This window comes from Dendropsophus ebraccatus, chromosome 9 (assembly GCF_027789765.1).
Source record: "Dendropsophus ebraccatus isolate aDenEbr1 chromosome 9, aDenEbr1.pat, whole genome shotgun sequence".
Lineage (NCBI taxonomy): Eukaryota > Metazoa > Chordata > Amphibia > Anura > Hylidae > Dendropsophus > Dendropsophus ebraccatus.
The window spans coordinates 25410163-25423773 of NC_091462.1; the positions used below are offsets into that span (position 1 = coordinate 25410163).

Genomic DNA, 13611 nt, shown 5'->3' on the forward strand with positions numbered 1-13611 from the left:
CCCCCATAGCTTATAGATCTCTATGCCCCCATTGTGTATAGATCTCCATGCCCCATAGCTTATAGAACTCCATGTCCCCCCAACAAATATCGTAGATCTCCATGCCCCCATAGCTTATAGATCCCCATGCCCCCTTAGTATATACATCTCAATGCCCCCCATAGCTTATAGATCCCCATACCATATACATCCCCATACCCTTATAGCTTATATATCCCCATGCCCCCATAGCAAATAGATTTCTATGCCCTCATAAAGACTGGAGGTGTCATGTCAAGACCCAAGGGCACTTGTTGGTCATGCGTCTTCTATCACCCCCATGACAATAGTAGTCAATGCCCAGCCATATGGTCTCATATATTATGCTGGTTTGGAAATGGCATTGGTTGGGCACAGAACAGACGTGTCTGACTCCCTGCCAGAGCTCTTTTTACTTTGGTAATTGGTTTAGCTTGCAATGGAACAAGTATCCATAATCTTGTTTCACACATAAATGTACTAAGCTTCATGGGGGGACTGGAAATGTACTAGACACTACTAAGAGGCTGTACATACAAGACTGTCCTTGGACTCTTGACAAATCGCTATTGAGTTTATTGCCTGGATATGTTATAGAATATCGGTAAAAATTATTTTCAGAGTGTTGGGAATAAATCTTGGTCAGAGTGTGATATCTTCCTGTGAAAACATATATGAAAAAATAGACGCAAGATCTTTGGGGGTTTCCTGGTTCTCATGCCACCCTCCTAAGCCGAAAGCCTCACTCTATGGTATAGATATAGAAGGCTACACAACATACCAATACAATAGAATCCGATGAGTAACCCTACTCTAGAACCGTTCTAAGGTGGACATCACTATAGCGGTAGGGTGCCCTCCCCAAATTCATAGTGGAGTATAATGCTCATCCTACTGCTTGTCTATCAAACACTCAGACTTATTGCCTCGGCAGCTAGAGATTCTAGACCTTTCCACTGTAAGTGGCAAGATGACAACCATCAGTAGTAAATCATTAAGAGTAGCTTTTACTGTCACATCACTTTCCTACACCTACGTAAAAGAGACCCAAGACAGCTAAACTTATTGCTCAGTGTACATTCAGTTATGAACAGCGTCCTATCAATCAATAGTGCAAATGAAGACAAGTCGCTGTAATATGCAGGAATATGCTTCTTACTCCACCTATCAAACTCTTTACCTTGCCAACCCACCTCTTGCACCTACGGCATTTAGTCACTCAGAAATCACTGATAAAATCCATTAGCAAGGTGGATTTTTGCAGCTTCACTGAGAGATCCAGTTACAGCTTCCCATAGAAGTGTATGGAAAAAGGAGGAGGAGTAGGAGGGGTTGGAGTGGAGTGGAGAGAGGGAGTTGATTGACAGGGCAGCTGCTGGCTCTAGTATGTGTTTTATGGTTTCCCCCTAATGCTTCTCAGCGACACTATTCTAGACTAGTACGTAATGTCCTCCACATTTATGTTGTTTCTTTATGTGTGTGTGTGTTTAAAAAATAGGGGAACAGGCTCCTCTCTTCTCTGTATGTCATGAATAGTAGACTCCATAGCAGGGGGAGTGGGGAGCGTTTAGCCTTTCATCAATCACTAGGACAAGAAAGGAGATGTGCTCAGCTGAGCGCTTCTTCCTCTGGCCCTTTCCTTGCTGCAGGAAGCTGTCATTGACTTTCCATAGAATCCATCTCCTGTATGAGGAGACAAGGAGAAGCACTTAGCAAAGAGCTTCTACAGGTAAATTTCAGCAACCAGTGGGGGGTTCGGTTTTGTGATCAAAACTTTGTATAAGGGCCCTCTTCCACTGGACGATTAACGTTAACCGTTAACGATAAACGATCTCAAACGACCGCTATAGTGAACTACCTGAAATCGTTCACCCATTTACATGGAGCCATGATTGTTACTTATGATCGTTCTTGCGGTCGTCTTGCCATCGCTATTGCGTTTGTCACTACTGCGAACGTCCGAACGACTTCGGACGATAAAAATAGGTCCATCGTTCATAGTTTAATCATTAATTGCTATTCAACCGAACGATTATCGCTTCAATTCGAACGATTTAACGATTATCGTCCCTCGGAATAGGCCCCTAAGTCTCTATGACATGAAAATATTTGTCAAATGCTACACTTTGACCCTGACACTTTAACCCTGAACCCTCTGCTTTGGTAGATAACTAGATAATTTAAACCAGGCATGGTATCAGCTGATATTTTCATATATTTACTAAGCCAAGCTATCATTATCTGATCACATGGTGTCTGTAGACACCACAGCGCTATATAAACACAAGAGCATGACTCTTGTCAGGGAGGAACACGGTTTTGCTAAGCAAAATGTTTGTGCTGACGCCCAGATCCATTGTGCTTACGCATGTTCTTAAATGTTGTAATCATCTTAATTATAATTTAGCAAATTGATATTATAATTTAGCAAAATCTATAAAAGAACAATGAGTCCATTATAAGTATAGGGGTTAGGAACCCAAGAAACTCCGAGAGGATATGCAATTTTCCCATGAGCAGAAATAAAAAGATTTATGCAGAAATGAACACTGTGGTCCTAAAGATAATACATAGGTAGAGAATACAAAGAAAATCCCTTTTTTAAATTAATAACTAATAAAAATTATTATTCTAACAATAATAATTCTAATAATAGTAATAATAATAATAATTGTTATTATTATTCAAATATATTTTTAATAAAAACATTACGGACTTAGGCCTCGTTCACAGTATATTTTTTCATTAAACAATGCCCGTTGTTTAATGACACTGCAGCATTACATTAGACTGCATGGAATTGAATCTGTATACAGCCATGGTTCTCTGCGGTTCTCAAAATAATTGACAGGTCTATTTTGTGTGTATACTATTCAGTCAATAGCGGACGCACAACATAGCCTTTGCACATAATGTAAAGTACTGCTCCGGACGTACTTTACATTATGCTCTATGGCTATTTGGAGTGCGGGTACACCCGAATGTGCCTGCATTCCAAATCAAATAAAGTGATGTTCGATACTATAGTATCGACCGGGTGAACATGACACGTATCAGCCGTTGTTTGACCCGGCCAGGTCAAACAACCGCTGATGTTCATACAGAGTGTGAACATCGCCTTAATTTGGAAAGTTGTCTATATCTTTGTAAGAATATCCTCTCCTATTGGCTACAATTGAATTGTAATTTTTCCATAGATCCTGATAGATTAGCCCTGAACATATTGTTAGAGGGTACCATTGAATTATTTTATTTTTCTACCATAAGGGTCCATTCACACTACGGAATTTGGCGGAGTCCATGCCGCAGACTCCGCTTGAAGTTTCGCCTTTCACATTGATTCAATAGGATGTCTCACGCGCACTCAGCCATCTGCCCAAAGAGTTAATATGTCAATTCTTTGGGCAGATGGCAGAGTGCTCATAAGACATCCTATTGAATCAATGGGAAAGGCAGAACTTCAAGCGGAGTCCGTGGCATGGACGCCGCCTTCAACTTCCACACAAATTCTGTAGTGTGAACGGACCCTTAAGGATCTTTGTGTTTTTCTGCTTATTGACTATGGAAGAGGATGTAGTATGAAGGAAGCTTTTACTACATATAGTTTCTTACAATTGGCCACAGACTCTACTTTAGTTTAGTAGATGATCTGACAATGTTATCCTTTAGGGGTCTGACAATACAGAATCCATATAAAAATAGAGAATTGTAGAATGTAGAAAACATATAAATAGTAACTAGATCTTCCACCAGGAGTGTCAAACTCATGGCTTTGGCTGTCCAGGCATGATGGGAAATTTAGTTTTACAACAGCTGGAGGGCTGCGAGTTTGACACCTGCATTCCCGATCATAACAAAATAAATTGGCCTATATGTACAATCAAAAAAAAGGCTCTAATAGTAAAAATATAACTAAAGTTAGATGGTGGATCTGTGTATCTATGACTAGCATAGGCCATGGCCCATTGCAGTAATTATTATAGCCAACACATCCGGCTACTATTCAAAATATTAGGAGAATATTCCATATATCCATATACATAGAAATTGTTCACATTTCCCAATAATTATAATCGAAGCCCCAGACCTAGATCTTCACCCTCTCTCACCTTGGTCTAGTCAATTGGTGAAATAATTGCTTGTGTTTTTAATGGTTTATAATAATAGCGTAGGCCACGTCGATAATCTAATATAAGTCACTATCTGTATATGTAAGTCACACACACAAAAACATTGTGAATCATCTGTGCAGCCTTCTTCTTCTTTCATGGCCGGAGGGCACGGAAACAAAGAGGCCTCCATTGAACGCTTAGAGCTGCGTTATAATTAAGACTAATTAGAAAGATGGCTGCATTGTCCTATTTTCCTGGATAAGACGCTTGTCCTTGGTGTTTTTCGGTAAGTAAAGGTTACAATGAAGGAGTTAAAGCCACTAAGCCCCCAAGGCACTCTCCTGGCTGGCACAGTAAAGCCTATTAGTGACCACCAGTCAGAAGGGCCTTGGAGGCGTTGAGTAATCCATTTCCTATTCTTCTAGTTTATCATATTAACTATACAATGCTTCTGATTGATCAAAACAGTTGAAAAACTTCATCTAACAATGGTCTTTAGGAATGTTTTATACATAGATGCACTCGTTCTGCATAGTCACTGCAACCATTTTTGGCTGTCAGCATGGTATTGGTTAGAGATGAGCGAACCTGGAGCATGCTCGAGTCCATCCGAACCCGAACTTTCGGCATTTGATTAGCGGTGGCTGCTGAACTTGGATAAAGCCCTAAGGCTATGTGGTAATCATGGATATAGTCATTGGCTGTATCCATGTATTCCAGACAACCTTAGAGCCTTATCCAAGTTCAGCAGCCCCCGCTAATCAAATACTGAATGTTCAGGTTCGGATCGACTTGAACCTGAACCCGGTTCGCTCATCTCTACACATAATCCTATCTTTTTTTTTTTTTTTTTAAACCACTGATATGCGATTGTCAAATATGATATTGCATATATGGATACTATCTATGAATGTCTTAAGTTTAGTAATATAAAATGGATGGAAAAAATATTGAGGGAGAAAAAAACTCATGATCCAGTTTTGAATAGTGATGTGTGTTACATTGTGCTATGCCTAGTGCAGGCCTAAGGAAGTGGTATAAGACACAGGGAAACAACACGAAAGAAGATGGAATACTGTCGTCGTCCCCCCCCCCCCCACACACACACACACTCACTTGTCATTGCACTAAGCATTGCATTGCACCAAGTTGACTTAAAGGGGTACTTCTGAGAAAAAAATGATGCCACCTCTGTCCATGTCAGGAACTGTCCAGAGCAGCAGCAAATTCCCATAGAAAATCTTCCTGCTCTGGACAGTTCATGACATGGACAAAGGTGGCATCAGAGAGCACTGTGTCAGACTGGAAAGAAAACACCAATTCCTGAAGGACATACAGAAGCTGATAAGTACTGGAAGACTTGAGATTTTTTTTTAACTAGAAGTAATTTACAAATCTATATAACTTTCTGACACCAGTTGATTTAATAAAAAAAAAAATTCTCTGAAGTATCCTTTTAAAAAATTCTCTGAAGTATCCTTTTAAATTTCCCACTACTATTTCCCTACTGGTCTGTTTGCCTTACCAGCAGCAATGATGTAGCATGGAGAGAGGGAACCAGTGGTAGTGGTAGTCGCCTGTTTAATGTTATGCAATAAAATGGCTGCTGTGGCCAATTTAATCCGCGCAAGAGTCTTGTGTCTTTATGGGCGGTGAGGGACAAGACGATAGCTAGTCATGTTTTTAGCTCACCGGCAGATGTGTGACTGTGTCCGGTGATGTCTTGGGGAAAAAGGGTATGAAAAAGATAGTGTGGACTGCAAGCTAATAGGACAAAGTCTAAACACTTGACTACATGGAGGGATATACAGTATATATGATTCATGGAGGAATATACAGCATATATGATTCATGGAGGGATATACAGCATATATGATTCATGGAGGGATATACAGCATATATGGTTCATGGAGGGATATACAGTGTATATGATTCATGGAGGGATATACAGTATATATGATTCATGGAGGGATATACAGTATATATGATTCATGGAGGGATATACAGTATATATGATTCATGGAGGAATATACAGCATATATGATTCATGGAGGGATATACAGTATATATGATTCATGGAGGGATATACAGCATATATGATTCATGGAGGGATATACAGTATATATGATTCATGGAGGGATATACAGCATATATGATTCATGGAGGGATATACAGCATATATGGTTCATGGAGGGATATACAGTGTATATGATTCATGGAGGGATATACAGTATATATGATTCATGGAGGGATATACAGTATATATGATTCATGGAGGGATATACAGTATATATGGTTCATGGAGGGATATACAGTATATATGATTCATGGAGGGTTATACAGTATATATGATTCATGGAGGGATATACAGTATATATGGTTCATGGAGGGATATACAGTATATATGATTCATGGAGGGATATACAGTATATATGATTCATGGAGGGATATACAGTATATATGATTCATGGAGGGATATACAGTATATATGGTTCATGGAGGGATATACAGTATATATGGTTCATGGAGGGATATACAGTATATATGATTCATGGAGGGTTATACAGTATATATGGTTCATGGAGGGATATACAGTATATATGATTCATGGAGGGATGAGCCTGATGTGGGAAGAGTTGCGGCTATAGAACTTTTCATCCAGAGAATCATGAGAATTGAAGATTGTTTAGATGCTACTTTAGTATAATATACAGTATATTAACTTAAGTATATGTTATATGGAGAAAAATGATCGGTTAATGTGACTTTTTACATTTTACTTTTATGTTTTTATTACTTTTTTGCCTACTTTTTATACCAGTATTACTTGGAGAGGAGTTTTAGGTCTGGACCCCATTCAGTAGCTATATATAATCCTATAGACGTTATAATTTACATTTGGCCTAGAACAGATGTAGGCAAATATGTTAAAATGTGCAACTCCGCACGTGATCTTCCCCATAACGTGTTGTGAAAGGACACAGAGAATCTGAGGACAGAAAATCAGGGCTCTATTGCATAAGCTGAATGTTTCAGGAAGTTGACAGCTCTGGCTGATTTCAAGACAATGGATCTCGAGACGAAAACGAGAAAAATATTCTGTCATTTTCTAAACATTTGGGAGGAACAAAGAAAAGTATTCTTTGCTGGATGATCCCCATGTGAACCCCCTGACCTCAAAAATAGTTACGTAAACTAGACATGGGCATAGTATACATGGTAAACCAGGTGACCATTTATACTATACACACCTTATATTCCGTTACATATATAGATTCATAACGCAGTGCCTATATACTGATATGACTATTATCCATAGTCTGATTTTATTAGTGTTGTTCCATAGCGTACTATACTATGCCTAACCCCTAGAGGCACAGGAATATGGTACATGGAGTGACTACAGCTCCTATAGGATTGGGCAGTTGAAACGCAGCATGCCTGATCCTCCTTCTCTCCCCCAACATGTGCAGAGGTGAGGAGTCAATTCAAAGTAAGCAGATATGACCAACACATCTAATGTTTAGCTTAATTCTGTCCATACAATTGTAGATAGAGGCCAACCCTTCTGAACTATATAAGAAAATATAAGAAAATGTTGGAAATTTTGTAAAAAGAATTTCCTAGACACTCAAATTTGTTTAGTCAGAGCGGACTGTCACTGACCACTACTGCCAATATAACATGATATCCCCTCTCTATACTCTTCTAATAGAAATCAGTACCAGAGGTGTTAGTGACATACGGTAAGCAGTTTAAAGGGGTATTCCACTCAGAATTAACTTTTAATATCTTGTGGCAGAACATAATAAACAGCCTATTCTTACCCCGGTGTCCTCCAAAGTCATCTTCAGTCTCTGGCAGGATGATCCCGCCTCCACTTCCAAGATGGGCTGGTCTGGCAGTGACAGCCTGCTCAGCCTATCACTGGCCCTGCCGTTGTGATTGGCTGAGCAGGCTATCACTGCCAGACCAGTCAGTCTCAGAAGTGTAGGCGAGATTGTTCAGCCAGGGACCGAAGATGACTTAGGAGGATACTGGGGTTCTACACCTGGGCATCAACATACTAAGGCCATGTGCACACAATGTGGTATTTTAAAAAAGAACGGCCGCTGTTTTATATTAAAACATTGGCCGTTCTTTTAATCCTGAGCGGCATTGCATTAAAATCAATGCACACAATACTATGCACATACCGCACCAACAATGGCTGTTGTTTGGTGCGGCCATGCAAAAAATGAGCATGTTGATTAAAAGCGGTTGCTGTTCTACAAACAGTGGCCGTTATTAATCTTCCGTAATTGATTTTCATACACACTCCAAATGGGCCATTAATAAAAAAATTAAGAAACATTAATTAAAAATGGGTAATTTATGTAATTCCTGCAGCTATCAGAATCCGCAGGAACATTCAAACACTGGCCGGTGTTTGGCCAGTGTAACAATGGCCGTTAATTCTAAGCAGAATTCACCTTTAAAATCACACTTTCTTTCAACAAATTGAGGCTTGTGCAAAAATATGCAACTTTTTTTCACCAGAAAATTGGCATCCAATCCTTAATAATTTCCACTGGCCATTTGTTGTAAAATTATGGATATTTTGGAAAAATAAAAAAAGATATTAAAAAAAGGTTATAGTCTGTAGAACAGCACAAACCATTGGCTTTACCTTCTCCACATGCCAACTGTTCTCTCTGCATGTCTCCTCCAAGGACGTTTTATTACTCGAAGGCGACAGCTCTACGTATTGGGCCTCAAGTCCATGTATGATAATCATACAATAAAGCATCAATCATGTATGGAGAAGAGGAGGAGACATCCATAGAGCGTAGAGATACAGAGAAGGCAACGTTACTACCCTGTAGTACAAAACAATCCTGGGAAAAGTGCTAAAAAACTACAAAAAAGGGCGATACAATGTAAACGATTACTTTCTACTCCTCTTTATGGTCAGTAAGAAATAAGAAAATCAGATGATACTTACTGTATCATGATAATCCTACATGAGCACGGGAGACATGTTCATCTGTTCAGTGCAGAAGCTTCAAATCTGTCCCGTTCGGGGGGCTCAGGGCTTTACCCCCTTCTCTAAGAGAGAGACAGAAAGCAGGGAGAAAAGTCTCATTGACTGTCTTTACTGAACAACTACATAAACTTCTATGTGAGCATTTGCCAACTTCCTGAAAGATTTAAGTCAATCGTATGTATTTGTAAGGTATGAAAATATTTGCACAACACCCCAACAGTGCTGAACATACGTTGCACAATCCACACGTCTCCTTCTCATTGTTACAATGGGCGAGATAAGGAACAAAGACAGTGACAAAATTACTAATTCTAAAGAAATGTGGTATCATAAAGTACAATGAAAAAAATAAAAAATAAAAAACTACAGAAAAGGAAAAATTACTGGGGGTCCAGATACTAATAGCAGACACAGGGTTCTAGGCATACACATCTCAATGCACAGTAATTATTTGACATTGATGCAATGGGATTTCTATTACTACTACTACTACTACTACTAATAATAATAATAATAATAATAATAATAATAATAGTAATAAATAGTTAAAAAAATAGTAATAATAGTAATACAATAGTATAGTATATATAATATAATAGTAATAAAATGGTAATGGTAAACTAAAGCAAAGGACTGTAGTCTATAATACTCTGTTAGATCTAATTTAATCGATAAATATCCACACTAATACCCTAACCTTAATGTATCAATTTTGCTATACCAATGTCTTAAAAGGGGGTTTCAAGTTTTTTTTTATTGATACATATCAATATGTGATCAATGGGGGTCTTAAATCTATCAACCTATTAGTCCGTTATTTTCCGGAGCGGAGCTGTCTGCATACATAGAAAATAGAAGTGGAAGCAGACAGCTCCATTCATAGTGTAGTGGCCATGATGGGTTACTGCAGCTCAGTTCCCAACCATTTCCATGGATCCACTGCATAATGTATGGAGCTGTATGTTTCCAGCTTGGTTTTCTTCATATGCAGTTACTGTGGTTGTAGTTGATGGATGTTGCCCCCCCCCCCCCCCCAATAATCACATATTGATGGCCTATGCTCAGACTGGACCATCAATTAAAAAACCCTAGAAACCCTTTTTAACAACCCAAAACTCAACCAAACACTGAGATCAGTCAAGATGACATCCCCAAACACATACTGTATTCCTGAAAGTGTAGTGTGACCCATATTAATACACATCTGATCTAGAAAATATGGAAGAGGGCAGGAACATAAGGAGATGACAAAGGAGAAAGTATTAGACACGAGCACAGTGACGGCCAATGACTGCAAATGCTGGTTGGATCTTCCCAAACATCAGACTGGACAAAAGTATCGTAAATTCATACTGGTCAGATTTTGGACACTAATGTTCACAAATCTGCAGGAAACCAGCAGTCATGATCCGTAATACAAATATGTACAGAACCATTCTGATAGGGTGCAGATTTTTCAGCAAAAAAAAAAAAAGTTTTTGAAATCTGGACTTGTGGATTTTTCTGCAGTTCTAAAGGTAATCCGCAACAAAATCTGCAACTGTACTTGAGGGAAATCTGCAACGATTCCCAAATGACATGCATTGTGTCAGACGGGCTGGGTTGCACTTGTGTGGACGTCTCCCGACTCGCTCTACTGATCATTGGCAGACTGAAGACTTGGATCCCGACCAATCAAAACTTTCAACAAAAATAGGTTTCCGATTAAAGATGAGTGTGACTCGAGCATGCTGGAGTCGGATCGCTCGGCATTTGAATACCGATGGCTGAAGAAATTGGACTACGGCCTAGGCCTGTTTCCATGTTTACCCAGACTCCTTAGGGCTGCATCCAACTTCTTCAGCCACTGGTAGTCAAATGTAATCCAACTTGAGTGTGCTCGAGTCATGCTCATCTCTATTTCCGATGGCAGAAACAAACAAAAAAACTACACAATAATCACGAAAAATAAAACTTTTTGGACAACACAGGTAACCACATACAGTAGTCTTCTATGTCTAAAGTATAACAAAAATACCACCAATATAAAAGCCATTTATAATGAACATGATAGTGGTGATGGCATGCGGAAGGCTATGCCATTATGTTATGCATCGGGGACCACCATCATTTTCATTGTTCTTGAAACATACTATTTTGGTGAGTACTTGGTCAGTATTTGTAGCCAGAGCACTGTGAACACTGGACTGGATCCAGCTTTTCCAGGCACTCGGGGCGGAGTGGCACAGAGCAGCATGGACATCCAAAGCAGCTGGCTAATAAGCATATTGTTGAGCTAATAAAGCTATTCGCTTTGTTTTTATTGTAAACGTTTTTATTGTACAACGGCCGTGATTATTACGAAAGTATACGTTACCTTGCTGTCTATGGGATCCCAGCGGGAGCGTATACACTTAATCTACGCTCCAGCCGGGATCCCTAGCGATGGCGCAAACAACTGACATTTCAGTGAATAGCGGCCGCAGAAAACCATGTCAGTGCACACTATGGAGCAAGCGGCTCCGGCTGCACACTCCATAGTGTGCTGTGGGGAGTTCTGATGCGGGCGCACACAGATGCGCCTGCATTAGAACTCTGCGGCTGCAAAGATCATCCAGTACCGGCCGGGATGATCTTTTCAGAGACCGGCCGTTCCGTCTCTTACATAGTCTGAACATAGCCCCAAACTGTAAATAATGAAAAAAAAAAAAAAATAGATAAAAATAAATAAATAAATTAGTCTCCACCTCAAGCACCTCTATGACCTCTCCGCTCCTTACCTTCTCCTGGAAATCTTCCTTTACAACAAGTGGCTCGAGTTACCTCTTTTACATTATACAAGCTGCAACAACTCCCCCCTCCACACCCTTTCCCGAAAAAAACGGTTGATGTGTCTGTAAGCCAAATGATATCTAGAAATAAAGTGTCAGTTTTACAGTTAAATTGTGAAATATCTTTGTAGCTATTGTCCCAGTTAAGGAAAGCACAACAAAGAACGTTTCCTGTTTCTGAGGTCGTAGCGTAGAATTAGCAGCCCTTCTCTGAGCTCTACATGCTTTGAGAGTCGCTGATAGAAAAATAATTGCTTCTACACCCTTCAAAAATCAAATTTGGTATTAGAAGAATTATTATTTTTTTTTTTTTTAAAACCTTGATATAGAAGCTGAACAAAAGGTTCCCTTGCAGGGACGGCGTGACAGCGGGAGCGGGCGCTGTGATTTAACGGTGACTTTACAGTCCAGGAGCCTATTAATAGTAATAATATTTAGTATTTATATACCGTCCCCCGTTTACTAAAGCACTTTGCAATTATGCTGCCCAGGCGTTAATGGAGCTCCCGCTAGATTTATGTCGGCTCTGCGCTGAATGGCAAATACTTATGTAATAAACAAGGTAAGTGACCTGCCCAAATGTACAGGGAACTGTATGTCTCCATTCAGGTGAATCAAGGGAGAAGCTTCTCACAGACAACACCCTACCACATAAACTAACAATACAAACACTCCAAAAGAAAGAATTATTTATTTATTTCTTTTTTTTAAAGGGGAAAGTGCCATAAAAGTCTAAAAATTTAGACCAATTTCGAATGATTTCTGTTATTAATCATAAGCAATAAATTAATCTCCAAGCTCTTCTGCAGCATAAAGATAACACATGCGAGTCTATCTCATTATAAAGCCTATAAAGTCCTATGTACATGGTCATAATATGGAGGTGTAATACTGTGTGCATAGCCTGCTCTAGGTCCATAACTTGATAGTTATAAAAAAATATTTTTATTTGAAAAAAAAAAAAAAGGTACAACATAGGGGCATAAGGAAAGCCTGCATCCATTTCACTGTATGCATTTAAAGGGGTTGTCCATTGAAAATCTTTTTATTTCAAATCATCTGGTATCAGTAAGGTATATACATTTGTAATTTACTACTATTTAAAATCTCCACTCTTCCCATAGTTATCAGCTGCTGTATGTCCTGCAGGAAGTGGTGTTTTCTTTTCAGTCTGACACAGTGCTCTCTGCTGCCACCTCTGTCCATGTCAGGAACTGTCCAGAGCAGGAGAGGTTTTCTATGGGGATTTGCTGCTGCTCTGGAAAGTTCTTGACATGGACAGAGGTGGCAGCAGAGAGCACTGTCTCATACTGAAAAGAATCCACCACTTCCTGCAGGACATACAGCAGCTGATAAGTACTGGAAGACTTGAGAATTTTAAATAGAAGAAAATTACAAATCTATATAACTTTCTGGCACCAGATGATTTTCACCAGAGTATATAGACAAATGTGGTAAAAAAAAGGATCAGTGTTGAACGATTGTTTTTTTTTTATTTTTTTAACAATGTAAGTCAATGGAAAAAGGATCCTGCCAGATGGGATACAACTGCAAAAAAGTTAGTGTGGCCCCAGCCTTAGACCATGTGCGGCTGTAGAGAGTCCATGCATGCAGAAGGGTTGTGTACCTGGATCTTAAAGGGAGC

General features: G+C 39.4%; 1 protein-coding gene across 4 annotated transcripts in view; it reads right to left on the bottom strand.

The window, feature by feature from the left end:
• Positions 1 to 13611, bottom strand: part of BAZ2B (bromodomain adjacent to zinc finger domain 2B) — a 267049-nt gene that overhangs the window by 120678 nt on the left and 132760 nt on the right. For 2 of the 4 annotated variants that reach the window (XM_069982751.1, XM_069982752.1), the window contains one exon: positions 9115 to 9218. The exons of the other annotated variants lie outside the window; for them this stretch is intronic. The gene's annotated coding sequence lies outside the window, so the exon portion shown is untranslated. The remainder of the gene's footprint in view (positions 1 to 9114; positions 9219 to 13611) is intronic. 4 annotated transcript variants of the gene reach the window in all.